At 25.0% G+C, this 16,708-nt stretch overlaps 1 protein-coding gene across 1 annotated transcript in view; it reads right to left on the bottom strand.

Moving 5' to 3' along the window:
• The window catches only part of LOC132922926 (prolyl endopeptidase FAP-like), a 223,056-nt gene extending 214,388 nt beyond the window's left edge, over positions 1-8,668 (bottom strand). The window contains exon 1 of the mRNA XM_060986677.1: positions 7,983-8,668. The gene's annotated coding sequence lies outside the window, so the exon portion shown is untranslated. The remainder of the gene's footprint in view (positions 1-7,982) is intronic.
• Positions 8,669-16,708: the final 8,040 nt, after the last annotated feature.

Raw genomic sequence — 16,708 nt, 5'->3', positions numbered from 1 at the left:
TAATCAAAAACTAAAAATTAATAGCGCATAGTAACAAAAAACAATTTCGTTGTATAGAAACAAAATATGTATCACAACAATGAATAAATATTTTAATACATATTTGATAATAAGATTATTAAAAACATATCAACTTTAAAATTATTTTATTTTTTATTGTAGAAAAGTGTTCCTAAATTTTAACTCGCAACTTAATAAGTTATATATTTTTGTGGTTAAATACTTATTATAAAGAATATAATTTGAACTCATTTGAATTAGTTCAGCATATGTTTAAACTTTTAACTATATTAAAAATATATATACCTACACATAAAATATTAACTATTAAATAAAATACATGATTCAAATAAATTGTTTTTATGAAGAATAAAAACAAATTGTTGCAAAACATTTTTACATTGAAATGAAAAAGTGCTTACTCCGTATTCCATATATTAAGTAAAATATGATATAACATTAATTAAATAAAAACAATTATTTGTAAACTTTAAGTTAATTCAAAAACTCTTTTCAACGAATAATAATGTAATATTATATATTTTTGACAAGTACACAACGGGAAATTTTCATTAATTTTCTTTTAACTTATTTTTTTTTATTTAACTTATAAATAAAGATTCAATGAACAAACATCAATTTCAATTAACACAGTATAGAGTATTTGAGCTACACTATACCTAATTATTTTTCGATTAAATAAGAAACTATAATTATTGTTTAATTCAAAAATTATATTAACATTAAACTTCATATAATTTTTATACTTTTGAATTTAGATATCTACATTAATTGTTAATACTTACTCAATAACTTAAGTTTGTAAATGTAATTCAGTGCATGATATTAAAAATGTATAAATAATTTATTTTTTTCAACCTCATAAGTCACAATTCAAAATCGTTTAATAGTTGTATTAATTACAATAAATTAAATTTATGCTATGAATTATTATTTTTTTTTCAAATAAAATCTAAAATAATATTTTTATTTTCAAAAATTATTAAAAATGACATAAAACTGAATTTCTATTCTAAAATAATTTGGTGTGTTAAAATTGAGGTTAAAAGCCATGTCAAAAAGAATACTAATTGCTTACAAACAATAAAACAACTCTCAATATTTATACCTATAATAGGGCATTGTTAAGTGTTGTACTATTATTCAATGGCATGTTTATTTTTAGAACGGTTGACAACATAACACAAATCAGCCATCATGTCTGCACCCTAAATCAACAAATTATTCACCATGAGTGACAATGTTCCCAAATCACCGAGAATTGGTTATTGTACCGTAAATAATTAACAAGGTATATTTAAAACTATTTAAAACGCCCGTAATTGTATATTTAAAAAGGACAGTACCTTATTAAAAGCCATTAAGTACTAAATTATGTGAAGTTTTATTGTTAAAAAAATAAATAAAATAACAAATAATTTTAGTAAAATTAATTTTCAATGAATTATTTACAACAAAGTTAATTTTTATAACTTATTTTTTTTTAAATCAATTATTCATATTCAATTTAAAAAAAAACAATTTATAACAGTATTTTCAGTTTGTATAAAATGAAAAATTGATTTTAATAATAACAAATTATTATAGCTATATACATTATGCGTTCTCAGGTGATTTTTTTTTTTATTATTCTTAAAAATAAAATATGTAACTTATAATCGTATAATTAAATAGTTATGAATCTATGATGAAAAATTAATGAATAATTTTTTTTTACGTTAAAACAACCAAAGACGAAAATTTTACTTCATCATACTATACGTGACAACAATTATGATTTATGAATACCAATTTTTAGTTTTACTTAAAATAAATCTAAAATTTTTCTTAGGATCGTTTATGAATTTGGCCATATATTGTTTTATAGAAGCCTGAATAAAAATAATTTATTTCCAACACAATACTGCCAGTACTTTTTTATAATAATTAATGTATATAGTCAATTTTAGATATCTAATAAAATATACAATAAACTAAATATAAATTATATTAAAGGTTTTAAACTTAACTTAATTAGATTAATAAAATAATAGAAAAATAAAAATGTTAATAATAGTACCTAATAATCTTATCTAAACTTTATAAATAACCACAATTTGTAGTGTTTTCAAATGGTATGCTAATAATATGTTACAAATAAAAATAAAAATCAATATTTAGCCGTTGAAACGTTTGCATATTAATTTTTCATTGATATAAAATTATGTAATTAGTACAACTTACTAATCATGTATATTGTATATAAATATAATTTTTAAATTTAATAAATGCCAATTCTATTAATAATAATAATTTATTTTTAAAATTAAATAGACATTTTATTTTAACAAATCCAATTAGTTAGTTCTTGGATCTAGTGTAGACAACCACAAAGATACAGTTTTTTTCCACTTAACTCTTATAATGATGGACTACCATTATGTGTTTATCTTCTCACTATATAGTGCTTCTTTGAGTACGTACGTCCATAACCAACAAAAATCGATATGTTACATAATTAAGAATTAGAGTGAATTGTAGTTTAAAAAAAAAAAACAATAATACCAAATAATGTTGTAGTCACCACGAAAAGTACCCGTGATCAAAACATTCAAAACCCAATTTTCGGTACTGAGATTTAGGTATTTAATCATAACTAAATCATTATCAAAAATAAACTAGCGTGACATAGTTTGAACATAAAAAACATAATACTTTAAATTTCAAGAAATTGTGTTTAAATACACATAGATTTTCTGGGTGTTACCACTGGGTAATTTCCCATATTCGAAATATTCATTATTATTACTTATATTCTTACATCTCAATTACTAAATCTAAAAATGTATAGATATTGTAGTTTTCTTTATCAAATAATAATAATAAAAAAATGCATGTAGTTAATTAGATATACAAACCCAAAGTGAATCATACTTTTTCCATATTTATATCTAAATCGGACAACCAAGTCACGGTCAAAAAAAATAATTTTGACGTCACGACACAGTAGACAAATCTAAACTATTATAACATCTAATGACAATAATAGCACTCTGACAACATTGCACCGTTGCGTGTTTGCGCGAAACCCGACAGATACTATAACATCTATTATCGTGGCTATCCACGTACTTATCAAACATGAGGACAACTTATCAAATAAAGGTATCCATATACCTAAGGTAGTAAGGTATAAGCTTTTTTATTCTTAAACGTTTGTTCGTTTATATTTCAGTACCGCCTGCTATGTGTTGAAAATGTTCATGTACTATTTCAAAAAACGCTCTTTCAAGTTTCAAGTAACTACAGTTATGATGAGAAATTATGATATAACAACTCTATCAGAAACTAAATAATATTTTAAAACTTCAAAATGATAATCTAAACTATTTCAGTTGCATTAGTGATTAATGCTATCGATAAAGTAGGATGTTTATCTTGTCGTTTGTTCTTATTATCTGTGATTTTAGAATTATAATAATAGTATAATCGAAATATTTTATCTTTATAATTTTTACCTAAATTCAACATGCTATGCTCATTGTTTATGGAAAAAATACTTTATGGAGATGAAACTTCATTTCATATTCAAATTGTAAATAATTTCTATTCTTCTACTGTGCTAAATGTTATACAATTGCGATAAAAATGATAAAATCTACTGGTAACACAGGACAACACTATCTTGTTGGCTTTAATGAAACTGTGTTGAGTAATTGACTAATTCTATATAGTTTATGATTAACCAGTTTAATGATTTTGGGAAACGACTAAAAAAGGACTAACGGTAAATGAATTAGAATTAAAAAATACAATAAAATAAATTAGTAAAACATAAAAACAATAAATTAAATCTCAATTTTAATTTATCAATAATTTATATCGAAAATCGATTGTGAATTAAGAGTGTCCCAGAATTAAAAAATAAAGACTGCTGTAAAGTAGTTGAAAATATTGTGTCTAGTTTGGTTATAACTTTTGAAATTTCAAAAGCTTTCCGTGTTCGATCACTTCACTGGTACCAAATAAATCCAAAAAAATTATTGCTTAAATAATTTAATTTTAAAATAAGAAACAACTCATAGAATTGGTGAAAAAGTAGAAATGTGAATGAAAATTAAGGAAGTAATTGTATTTATTTCAATAATGTTATCACTAATTTTAATAAAAATCTTTTTTTAAGACTAAAACGTTAGAAAAATAAAAAGGGTTTAAATTTGTATGACTTAAAAAATTTAAAAAAGTTTATAAAAAGAACGAAAATTCTAAATTAATTATTTTACATGATAGAAATGACTTGTCAAAACTCTATTATTTTGTGTACATAATACAAAGAAAAGTTTATCGCTTAAAGTTTGATACAAATATAAACGTATAAAATAGATTTTTAGATTTTAAGATACAATATTTCATATCAGTATACGATTTTTAAAAATGTAAATTTAGTTAATAACTTGTTTGTTAAAATATTTAGTTGTAACATAAAAATTATTAATACCTACTAGCTTTAATGAGTTTATTTTAGTTTTAAAAAGTGATGTATACTGTAACGATTTAGATTCCATTTAACTTATAGAAACCTAGCATGGTATTCATTTATGTAATGTTTTAATTACCGAATACAAAATTTTTTACTCTTAAGATAAAAGAAACCGAAATGACTGTATTATTATTTTTTGAAAGAATACTTAAATGTTCATTTTCTAGAATATAATCATGTAGAAGTAAATATTTTAAAGAGCATCTTGATGTTATCGACTACTTTTTTTTAAAATTTGTGCACAGCTGATATTTACCTAGCGATATTCGTGAATCTCTATCCATATTTGAAAATATATTAAATTTTATTAAATGTAGTATTTAGCATATTACAATTATTGGTGATCTGAATATAAATAGGTATAAATTACGTTGCTATGATGACAACTCATACTTAGATATTTTTTTTAAATATGCTGAAGTCTTAAATAAATGACTTGGTACACAATAACTCCAGCCAATACAAAACAATCGTGTTTAAATCATATTTTAATAAAAAAAATAATTTCAATAGAAACATTAATATATACCTGTAAATGCAGGAGTTGTACAAACATGTATTACAGATCATTATTCTACTATTATAGCAATAGATATAAACGCAACAATAAATCTTAATGATAATTTTAAAAATTATCAATTACAATAAATCGCACGATAAACTTATTAATGTTAAGTAGTCTGATATCCAAAGTAAAAATAATGTCAATGTATATATTGATTCATTACTAAATACATAAATGTGGCTATTGATATGTCAGCAATGAAAACAAGAATAAACGTTTAAATGAATGTATGTCTTCCGAATTACTTCGTTCTTTGTGAAATAAACAACAATTGTCAATACAAATTAAAAAAACATCTAAATAATAATAAACTTTTCACTTATTATACTAAACATAAAAATGCATTTTAATAGTTGCTAAAACTAATTTTAATGATAATGGTGATAATATTATTGATACTAACGAAAACCAGAGTTTATAATCTATTTAACACATTTTTAATAATATAGTGTATAGATTAAAATCTAACAAATAGTATTACGTCTAATTTTGATTGTACAGAAGACTAAACAAATGAACTATTTGAACTCTATTTTAATAAAATTATAAATAAATCAGAAGTTATTCAAATTACAAGGAACTTGAAAGACAAAATAGCTGTGGGTTTTAATAGTGTATCTATAAGAATTTTGTAATGTGTAGTTGGTTGTATTGTTAAACCTATATATATATATATATATACAGAGTGATTCTTTTATCATGAACCACTCATTTTTTTTAAAAGTATTCATGTTTTTGAAAACATTTTTTTACATAGTTTCAAGTTGTTAAAAAAATTATATTTTTAAATATTTTTTATACTTATATTTTTTAAGTTTTTTACTTTTTTGAATGACAACATAGTTTTAATTTCATATTTCAAAGCAAAATATTTTTCTGAGTATTTTGATACATAAAAATCGAATTTAATGCGAGTAGTTAATGAGTTATACGTATTTAAAGTATAGACAAGCAGAGTAATGGACAAACATTTTGCGGGGTTACCTCGTACCACACCACTCCGCGAATCAAAAACTTTAAATACTTATAAGTTATAACTCATAAACTACTCGCCCTAAATTCGATTTTTATGTCTCAAAATACTCAGAAAAATATTCAGCTTTGGAATATGAAATTAAAACTATGTTCTCATTTAAAAAAGTAAAAATCAAATATAAGGATAAAAATATTTAAAAATATAATTTTTTAATAAAAACTTCGTTTTTTTAACAACTTGAAACTATGTAAAAAAATGTTTTCAAAAACATGAATACTTTTTGAAATAATTAATGGTTCATGATAAAAGAATCACCCTGTATATCTACAATCAAGGTATAAAATATAAATTATTTCCAGATAAAATTCAATTAACAATAGTCAAACTTTATACAAAAATAGAGATAAACAAATCATAAACAATTATAGGCCTATTTATAATTATTTAATTATAATATAATTTATTTATAATTCATATTATGTTATGTAATTTTTCTAAAATATTTGAAAAGATTGATGTCCTATTTAAAAAAGTTTTAAGTTCTCTCAAAACACAAATTTGGGTTTAAATTGAGTATTAGAACCGAAAATATTTTTTTTAATACAACTAACTTTATTTATGAATCACTTGACAAAATTAAAAAAAAAACACAAAAATATGTCTGGACATTTCAAAGGCTTTTGATTCCGTCCTCTATTCTATACTTATTAATCTACTACCCTCATTTGGTATTAAGAACTCATATTGAACTGGTTTTAACTTAAAAAGTAAAATTTTACTTGGGTTTCTTAATATTCGAAATTTAAGTATACATTTTGATTGTCATATTTAATGAAATATTTATATAAACAACCTAGTTATGCGTTTTATGTACTTTTATTTTTAGTGTTATATAAATTACTTATATTGTGTCAATAAATACCATGAAAACCTTTTATCTAGTTCTATATTAGTCAATTTTTCAGTACGGTTTAATGATTTAGGATATTCTAACTGAATTTGCGCTAAAAGGTTAGGTAAGTAAAAAGAATTAAAGGGCTCTACTAATCTTGATTTTAAAATTTTAAATGTTCTTTTAATGAAATTTTTGTATCTAAAAATATAAATTATGTAGATAGTAAAAGACTTAGGTAACTGGATTGAATTACACAAGTTATAAACAAAAGAGAACAAAAAACATATTATGATGGAATAATATGTTTCTTAAAAGTCTTTTGGTCAGAAATTCGTAAGTTACTTTGGGCCGACATATAATAATTCTATGCCTGTTAATATAAAAAAAAATACTTTTAAAAATCGTATAAAAGTTAAAAATATCGATTCTTAAATGGATTCTTAATATTTATAAGTAAAAATCAATGCTTATTTTGTATTTTTATAAATAATTTTTTTTTTTTCATGCCTTTTAATTTTTTAATTTTAAGTCTGCACAATAAATCTATTTTTATTTTATTTGTAAAAAACTATTATATTATATTATTCGTACCTAATTGTAATATTAATAATTAATATAATTAGTAATAATTACTTTGTAACTCTGTGTCGCAGCCACAAGCCAAGCTTAAAAAAAAGCTCATAATTTCATTATTATTTATATTACTTAATAATAGTTGTATACATTTTACTAGAAATAAATACAAAAAACTTCTCTTTGCGTACCACATATCCCCATTATAATATATTATAATATGAGCTTTCCTCATAGTATATGAAGGACAGTCGTTATAACTTATATCTTAATAACGTTATCAGCTGTACCTGCCATATTATATTATATGGGTATAGGAACAATATTTCACGTTACGAAAGAATAGTAAGTCGTACTTGTACGGTATGACATAACGCGATCGTAAATAGAAATACACTTAACACATAATAATATTATAATTTATAATACTCACAGTGAACGTGACAGGCTTTATACTCGGTGGACATACTTATAACTTAAACCACGCCGTATCGAATACACTAAACTACACTCGCGTACACCAGTAGCTATTATAGGAGAGAGGGTCTAAGTAAATCGGTATAACAGCTTTTGAAAAAAATAAAAAAAAAATACTAAACAGTATGTATATCTAATAATAATTATACATTTTCGGAAACGTTAAGACGTCGTTGATTGTGTAATTCTCGCGTCAATTCAAGGAGCGTTAAGCTAATAAAGTGGTCAAAGGTAAATTTTAACGGCGAAAAAATTTTGTTCGCGGACGTTGTACACAGCGGCGGCGGCGGCGGTCGCGCGCGCAGCGGACGGCGTAAACGTACCGACTGCAGGTTACCACGGTATGCGACTCGATATTAAGAAGGTACACAATAATACCTATATAATAACGGCCCGGCCGGCGACAGCGGTAACCGTCCGCGGTAAGCAGGTAGTAGGTATATAAATTTATAAATAACGGCATGCGGCGGTATGGCGGCCGATCGTCATATCGTAGGTATTTTGTTTGATAAAATATTATATTATATTGTTATTGCCGTTATATTTTGGCGATCGTCTTCCGCGCAACGGTTCGACGGCATCCGGAAACGCGATGACCGGCGGCGGTTGGCGGGATCGGCGAAACGACGTGCGACGACCGGCCGACGACGGTCGGCAGACGGTAATAATAATAATAATGATGTGTGACTCGGCCGCGGGGCGAGAGGTTGCGCCACGTTTATTGTACGCCGCCGCCGTCAAAATCGCGCGCGCCACCGCCGTGCTTGAAGTACGTACTCGGCGGCGGCGGTAGCGACTATATACGCGCGTCGGGTAGTTGTCGTGTAACGACGACAACGATAATAATAATAATTATTATTATTATTATGATTATTATTATTGCCGTCACGCACATGCGGTGCAACATCCGTGATAGACTTACCCGCGGAGTTCGCTACAAATAATAATAATAATAATAATATAGTAAAGGGCTGTAAGTGTGTATATACGACTAGCGCAATTATAACAACTTATCAGGTTTGCGACGTGAGGGGAGTATTTAATGGTGATGGAGAGGGGGGAGGGTAAATGTATAATAGGCGAGAGAGGTCCCGACACCGTATGATTTAACTATAATATATAGGTACACAAGTACCTAGCACAACTCACAATTAATAGTAATCGTCAAATTACTATTTTATTTTATTTATATAAACGAATCACGATGTTCGCACGAAATAAAACAGAATAAATCTAATAAACTACAGTGATCTCTACTAGATAGTAATACGTTAATAATTTTGGGTATTTTATTATTTAACAATATTAAACACATAATATTATTATAAGCGTCGTGATATAGGCGTATTACGCGGCAAACGGAGAGTGGTCTCTTCTGGTTAAATCCACACGATATCAACGCATAAAAATATATTAATTTCGTAATATATTATTACCCCGTCGCTATATAGCTAGTTGTCGTCGTATGGCCGCTGTTTTATTATGACGTCTCAAAGTAGTAGTAGTGATACGACCAAGCACGCAGGGGTCGTCGTCAATCGTCATCGTCACCGAACGCAGTGCCGACGAATTTTTTTGTTATAATTTTTATATTATTATCATAATATTATACGATAAAATATCATATTAATATATTATTATAACGCCAATACGAGTGACCGCTTCGGACGCAATGACTTTGCGGGTGCGGTTCACGGAACTCGTACATAAATCGGAATATTATAATATCTTATCGTCGTCGCATAATATTTCATTACGCAATAATGTACCTACGGCACGATGTCGTGTATTGTTTATTGACTTCTTGTTACCGACAGTTCTATACACGTATAACGTGGATAAGTGTACTTATAGCTGCCGCGTGCCAGTAGTGCGCCGTACTATGGCAAAGTTGCGGCGAACCATATACGCTGTCCGAACGAAAATGACAATATAATTATTGTTATACGCGGTAGGTAGTGTGCATAAATAAAATAATAATATTATGTTGACGTCGACGGTCCTTAAATCGCATATTAATATACAAGTTTTAGCCACGCAACTCCATATTATATAGTGCGTTGTCATTGTTGTTGTTGTTTTTGATGTTTTATTATTATTATTATTATTATTATCATAATTATATTATTATTTCTTCGCGCATGTATATTTATTTTTTTGTATCTTACGAAAGTGCAATCCAAAATTCGCATAATAAGTGTTCCGCGAAAAAAATGCTACCCACTTCTCCGACAGCTTGCATAAAATAGTCGATTTGTATTGATGTGGTTGTAAACTTCTGAGTCATCGTAAAAGTTGAGTTTTGAAGTATTACACAACACAACTTCTCAAAATCAAATCTTGAAATATAATAAATTATCACGCATAATACTGTACACATTTTATTCCAAAACCATTTTTCCTATGAAATAAATTAACTAAAAAATGTTGACTAATATATTTTAATATTAAAGGACTAGTACACAATACATGCCTGATACATTAATATATTATTTAAAAATATTTGGAGCACACTTATCCAGTTATTCTCTTAAAACTGATATCAAACTCTATATTTTAACTGTTTTAATGTACCTCAAAGTATTTTATAAAAATATCGTATACTCGTCTTGAATTTTTAATCCCCTTAAACATAAAAACATTCTTGCATGATCATTAGCAATTAAGAAACTAAAACTCAATGTGTTGACTTTTTATCGTATATATGTTGAAAAAATAATTTAATCAATTAGAGGATAAATATTTGAAATTTATATTCATAAATACATTTGAAAGAAATACGAAACTACTAAAATATTACATTTTTGAACTGTAAAGATAAACTTGTTATGAAAATAAAAAACAATGAAAACGTTACAGATTATCAAATTTTCTTAGACAAATTTCGTGAATACAGGCATATAATACATTATGTACATATTATATATTGATTTTGTATAAAAATATTTCAAAATCTTGAAATTTCATAAATGATAAGTTCATAGTTATATATATAGAACTTTGTGTAAGAGATAATAAGCCCAAATATAAAGCTCCCATTCGAATATTTCAATTTGGATTAGAGTAGTTGGTGAACTCTCACTCCGGCTTTTTACCATATTCTAGTACATTCTATCTATACATACATTTAAAATGTCAATAGTTTAAGAGTTCAATAGTACAAAGTTTATTTTCGAAAACTCTTGTTTAGGGTTTGTTGCGTTAAATAGAAAACCATACGCAAAAAAATAAATAGAACTATAAACCCTTTTTTTTGCATTTTATTAATTTTAAGATTAAATAATCATAGAAAAAAAATATTATGTTTCAAAAAAAATTAATAAAAGATAAATAGTTTAAGATATATATATATTAAATATGATATATTAATAATTATTAGAAAAAAATCCAAAAACATGATTGAGTTAACACCGTGATACAAAAAGTTATAATATATTGAAAATTGTATTGAACAATAATATAATAAATAATTTTATTCTTCAATATTTTTTATAGCTTATTAAAAATAAAAAAAGGTTTCCAATTACTTATAATTTGGTTTTTATACTTTTTAAATATATCATACCTACACCTACATTTTACTTGAAATATTAGTTTTAAACTAATCAGCTATAATGTGGTGACTGTGAATAATATAATTAGGGTACAGACTGCAGAGGCGTGTTTGACCGATTAATCAAATTAATTGACTTTAGAATATTGGTAATAAATTAATGTAAATTCCGATAGTATGATTACCTGATAATAGTGAACTTAAATTTACTGACAAAATGTGAAAAATAAAAAATCATTTATATTTTTCTTCATAATTTTCGTTTTACTCGCTTTGTCTTCCAGTCATTTAATTTCAACATACCAATTATAAATCTTGTTATTTTTGTTTACTACTGTATATAATATATTATAAATAAATTATTTTTGTACTACAAATTATAAACATGATTAAGGAGTTCATAACATGGGTAGTACAATAATCTATAGTATTTAGATGTATTAAAAATTAATAATATTGATAATAATATTTATTGTCAACTATACTTTATTTTCAATTATGTTAAGTTTGTTATAAAAATACTTACATTTTACTTATAACACGGGTTGACGGATTGATCTCTGAATTTTTATTTTACAACAATTCAACAATAAATACTAGAAAATATTCAATTCTTCAATCATATTTTTTAGAACTAAATTATTATAAATATCAAAATCTAAAAATGTATTCACCCAGTAGAATGTCTTCCAAATATTTCTACAGAGAAAAATGAAATAAAAATAAGTTGAATATGAAAAGGTTATGACTACAACAATAATACTATGAAAATTGTATGGCCTAAATGCCAAAAAATAACAAAATTAATATGTTACATAATAAAATGCAATTACATTACTAAAATATCGTTTTAGAATATTTTTGTATTCTTAGAAGTTTTTATTTTTCTTGTCGAGTATTATTTAAGTGTTTTAAAATATATGATGAATATTAAAAATAAATAAAAAAAATAAAAAATTTTACCCAGGAAGAGTCATTAATACTTGATATTTATTATGATTAATAAAATTCATATAAGTTACAATTGTTCCAATTTTACATTGTTACTGTTGATGGTCTCAGCAGTGTATCGTCAACCGTGTCTTTGACCAAACTACATGTCTCCGAACAGATACTATTGATACTAATGGTTTAATTTCACGCATGATGGCAAATAAGTAAAATTAAAAACTGGTGAATATTTACGCATTGTTTGTAGTTTGTATTAAGATAATGATTAGTTAGAACTAGAGAAAAGTAAAATTGAAATAACTATACAAACGTAAGTATCAATAAAAATAAATAATTTGTTTTAATTTAATGGGTCTAATATTAATGTTAAGAATATTAGTATCATTTGAAATACGTAATAACATTACTTCTAAAATGAGTAATTTTTTGTTAATGTTTTTCTAGTAAAAGTGTAATAATGGTTACAATAATTACAGGCAGACAACACTAACATCTCAACATTTTGAGAAAACTCCAAACATACAAAAGAAAAAATTATAAAAAATACTTTATCAACATAATTTAAACATCAATATTACCCAAGTGTAAAGTCTTCAAAAAAATTAAATAAAAAAGTAACTTACGTCATTACTATCATTAAACAGACATAATATATTAGAGAATAGGTATATACTACAATTAAATATCTAATTTTTTATCTACTTACTTGATAAAATGTTGATCCACCTACAATAAGTTTAATTTTATTTATAAAACAATCCATTTCTCAGATGTTTCAGTATCTAAGTAGTAAGTACTTAACTCAGATTGAAATAAATTAACAACTTTTTTCAAGTATAACTTTTTTATTTCTGTGGTATTTTTCATTTCGTATTCATTTTATTACGAAAATATTAAAATAGCAATTCTACTAAAATATTTTATAACAAAATTCCAGTAACTGGCATAAATATTTTAATAAGTTTTTTTATAAGTATTGATAATAATATTTTAATATTTAGTTATAATTTTTATTTAAAAACAAAATAAGAACTTCTGCTATGTTATTTAACTACTGTTATTAAACTATGTTATTTTTTATGAAATACACATACTTTTTTAGACTTATAATATCATAATTACTTAATATTATTATTCCGAAAATTGTTTTTTTTGCTGTTAAAAATACATTTTGAGACACTAAAAATGCCTAATCATGTAGCCACTTTAACTATATAAAATATTCACATTATACTTTAAACACAAAAAAAAAATTCTTCACACGAAATTCTGCATTTCTTAAAAGTTTACCATCTATTGCTATTTCTACAACAAACTTCCTCAATATATATTATTATACTATGATATCATACACAATTCATATTGCTCATAAAACTTACAAACTATTACTCAAACTCTCCGAATAGTACTAAGACCTTTGCATTCTTGAATTATCAATTGTGATCAAGTTTGAAACTTCTAATTTGGTTAAAGTAAGAGCCAACAGTTGACCTACCTAATTAGTAAATTAGATGATATCTTAAATCAGATTAAATAATCCATGAAAACATTTAAATCATTGATAGGTTCTAACTTAATAACAATAAAATTCTAAAGAAGAACTATAACCATTGAATATTAATATTTTTATTATTTTCCATGGTTGCCATAAAAAACTTATTGAACTTTTTTTACTGCTACAAAAGTTGTTGCTCTAAAAAAATCTATATAAAAACACATGCTATTGTACTACCAATGCATTCCTCAATCCACTCCAAATTTAAACCACGTAGGTATGTTTTTATGTTTTTAAAAAACCATTTGCTATAATTCTTCTGTAAATGATAATATTTAATTCTGAAATATAATATTATTCTATGGTTTAAATTACATAGGTACTACTAATAATGTGTTATATATTTTTAGAAAAAATTTATATTATTTTACCAAAGCGTGTTGTATAACCAAACACCTTAACTACAACAACCACCAGGTCAAATATCATGAGTTTGCGGGACACAAACCAGCTATCATATTAATCAAGTTTTATTAAACAATCTAAATGTAGGTGATACTTACATATTTAAAACTAGAAGGGCTTGTAAAAAGATATTTTTAAACCATAGTTCCATTTGTATCAATTAAATATATCCATGCAGAGAACGTTCAGATAATATAACTGTACTCCTTTATTATAATTTATTAAACTTAATAGTTTACTAATAACTAATATCATATTATAACATTTAGTATATAATTTGCTAAGGTGCTTTATATTTACAGTAATTATTGAATTATTTATTCAATATTTTAACCAATTTTATCAATTTTCAATAATTACTTTTACTGTCAGACTTACATTATCTCCTTTAAATCTTTAAATTTATTCCATTATAATGACTACAAATAAGTACCTATATATATATATAATATATATGTGTGTGTATATTGCGTATATAGAAGTGAAAAACAATGAGTATAGGTACCGTGTCCGATTTGGAAATTCTAAATATCACTATTATGAGTATTATATTATCATTATTATATGAACCTATTAAAGTACTTGGCGAATAACAAATTATTATAAAATTACTGTCCAATAAAACTAATTATAATACCAATCATATACATAGTGTCATAGTAAGTTAATGAACTACTTAAAAACTATATAATGTAGTATACCATAATCATAAAAGTGTTACAAGTGTTAAGTGTACGGATTTCAATAATAATTATAATTATTAAAAGTACCATTTTGTTCTATATTTCTCTACGAGTTTCTCATTATTTTTTTTATTTTTAATTGAATATTTATTTAGATCGTTGTTGTCGTTTATTTATACTAATATATGCTGTAAATAATTATGCATACAAATTTATGTAAATTAATAATTATTACTCGTAAGGATGAACAATAGTAAAAAAAGTAAATATGAATTTGTATTTGATATTTTTAAGAAATGCATTATTGAATAATTTATTACCTATTTCTTGTAAACTTTCATAAATTTGTTTATATTCGCCCCTTTTTTTATGATAAAAATCTAAAGTAAAACCTATATTCTACCAATAATAAACTAAATACAATTGGGGCTAAATTATTTGTCTATCATATCATTTATAAGAGTTTATAAACATCGGTAAATAACGATAAAAATCCAATTTAAAACCATATGACTATTCAAATTTTACACGAAATAAAACATTTAAGTAAGTGTCTTGGCACTACTATATAATACTGTATACGACACTTGATTAGTAATGTTAATCGCAAATTATTTATTATTTATAGTACAAACAATTCTGCAATTTTGATTGCATTATTTTTTATTAAATGAGATTTCAGTATACACAACAAAAATCTCCAAAAATAAATACAATATGGAATATTTTACGCGATAGTTAAATTGCACTATATAATATAAGGAAAGTGATAAATTAACAAAACAAAAACCCAACTCCGGTACTAGTTAACTGTATACATTATTTAAACAAACAGAAATGACAGACTCATTTAAACGCCTGAAAATTTTCATTCTAATTTAATTACCACTATTTAAATCTGTAGCAGGTATCTATTTTGTTTTTTCCCACTTTTTCATTCGGACAGATTTTGTAATAACGCATAACCAAGAATCTGAATTCGTCTGCGTGCAAATACATCTAACGTTTTAACACGTTAACACGTAATTATTACAATTATTTAAAAGCAATAAGTGTATTTAATGAAAAAAAAACTATAGTTAATATCGGTATGATTGATTGATATAAATATTATTGAAAACAATTTCAGAGTACTACTAAATAAATAATTATACGCAAGACACGAGAATTTTGACGATAACGCATAATCAGCACGAACAAATCCCACGCAAAGTCAAAGTATCAACTTTGTCGCTGCAGTAGTACTCATTTCGAGTCGATCTAAAGACACTTTAGAGTACAAAATAGTTTTATACTGACGTCAGGTCCTTACCACAGATGGCTTGGTAATTAATACAATTAAGATCGCGCGGCGCTTTACATAGGCATTTTAGCTACATTACCGTCTATTTCTGTGGTTTTCTGCCACGGTTAATGCAAGAAAGTGTAAAAAATATTAATAATACTTAATATTAAATACTGAATACTTGTGTTATCATAAAATATTCAACAGCATCAGATTGAATTTTGATTGTATAATAAAAAAAAAATGTTTT

This window comes from Rhopalosiphum padi, chromosome 1, assembly GCF_020882245.1.
Source record: "Rhopalosiphum padi isolate XX-2018 chromosome 1, ASM2088224v1, whole genome shotgun sequence".
NCBI classification, from domain to species: domain Eukaryota; kingdom Metazoa; phylum Arthropoda; class Insecta; order Hemiptera; family Aphididae; genus Rhopalosiphum; species Rhopalosiphum padi.
This window is presented reverse-complemented; position numbering and strand designations above follow the sequence as displayed.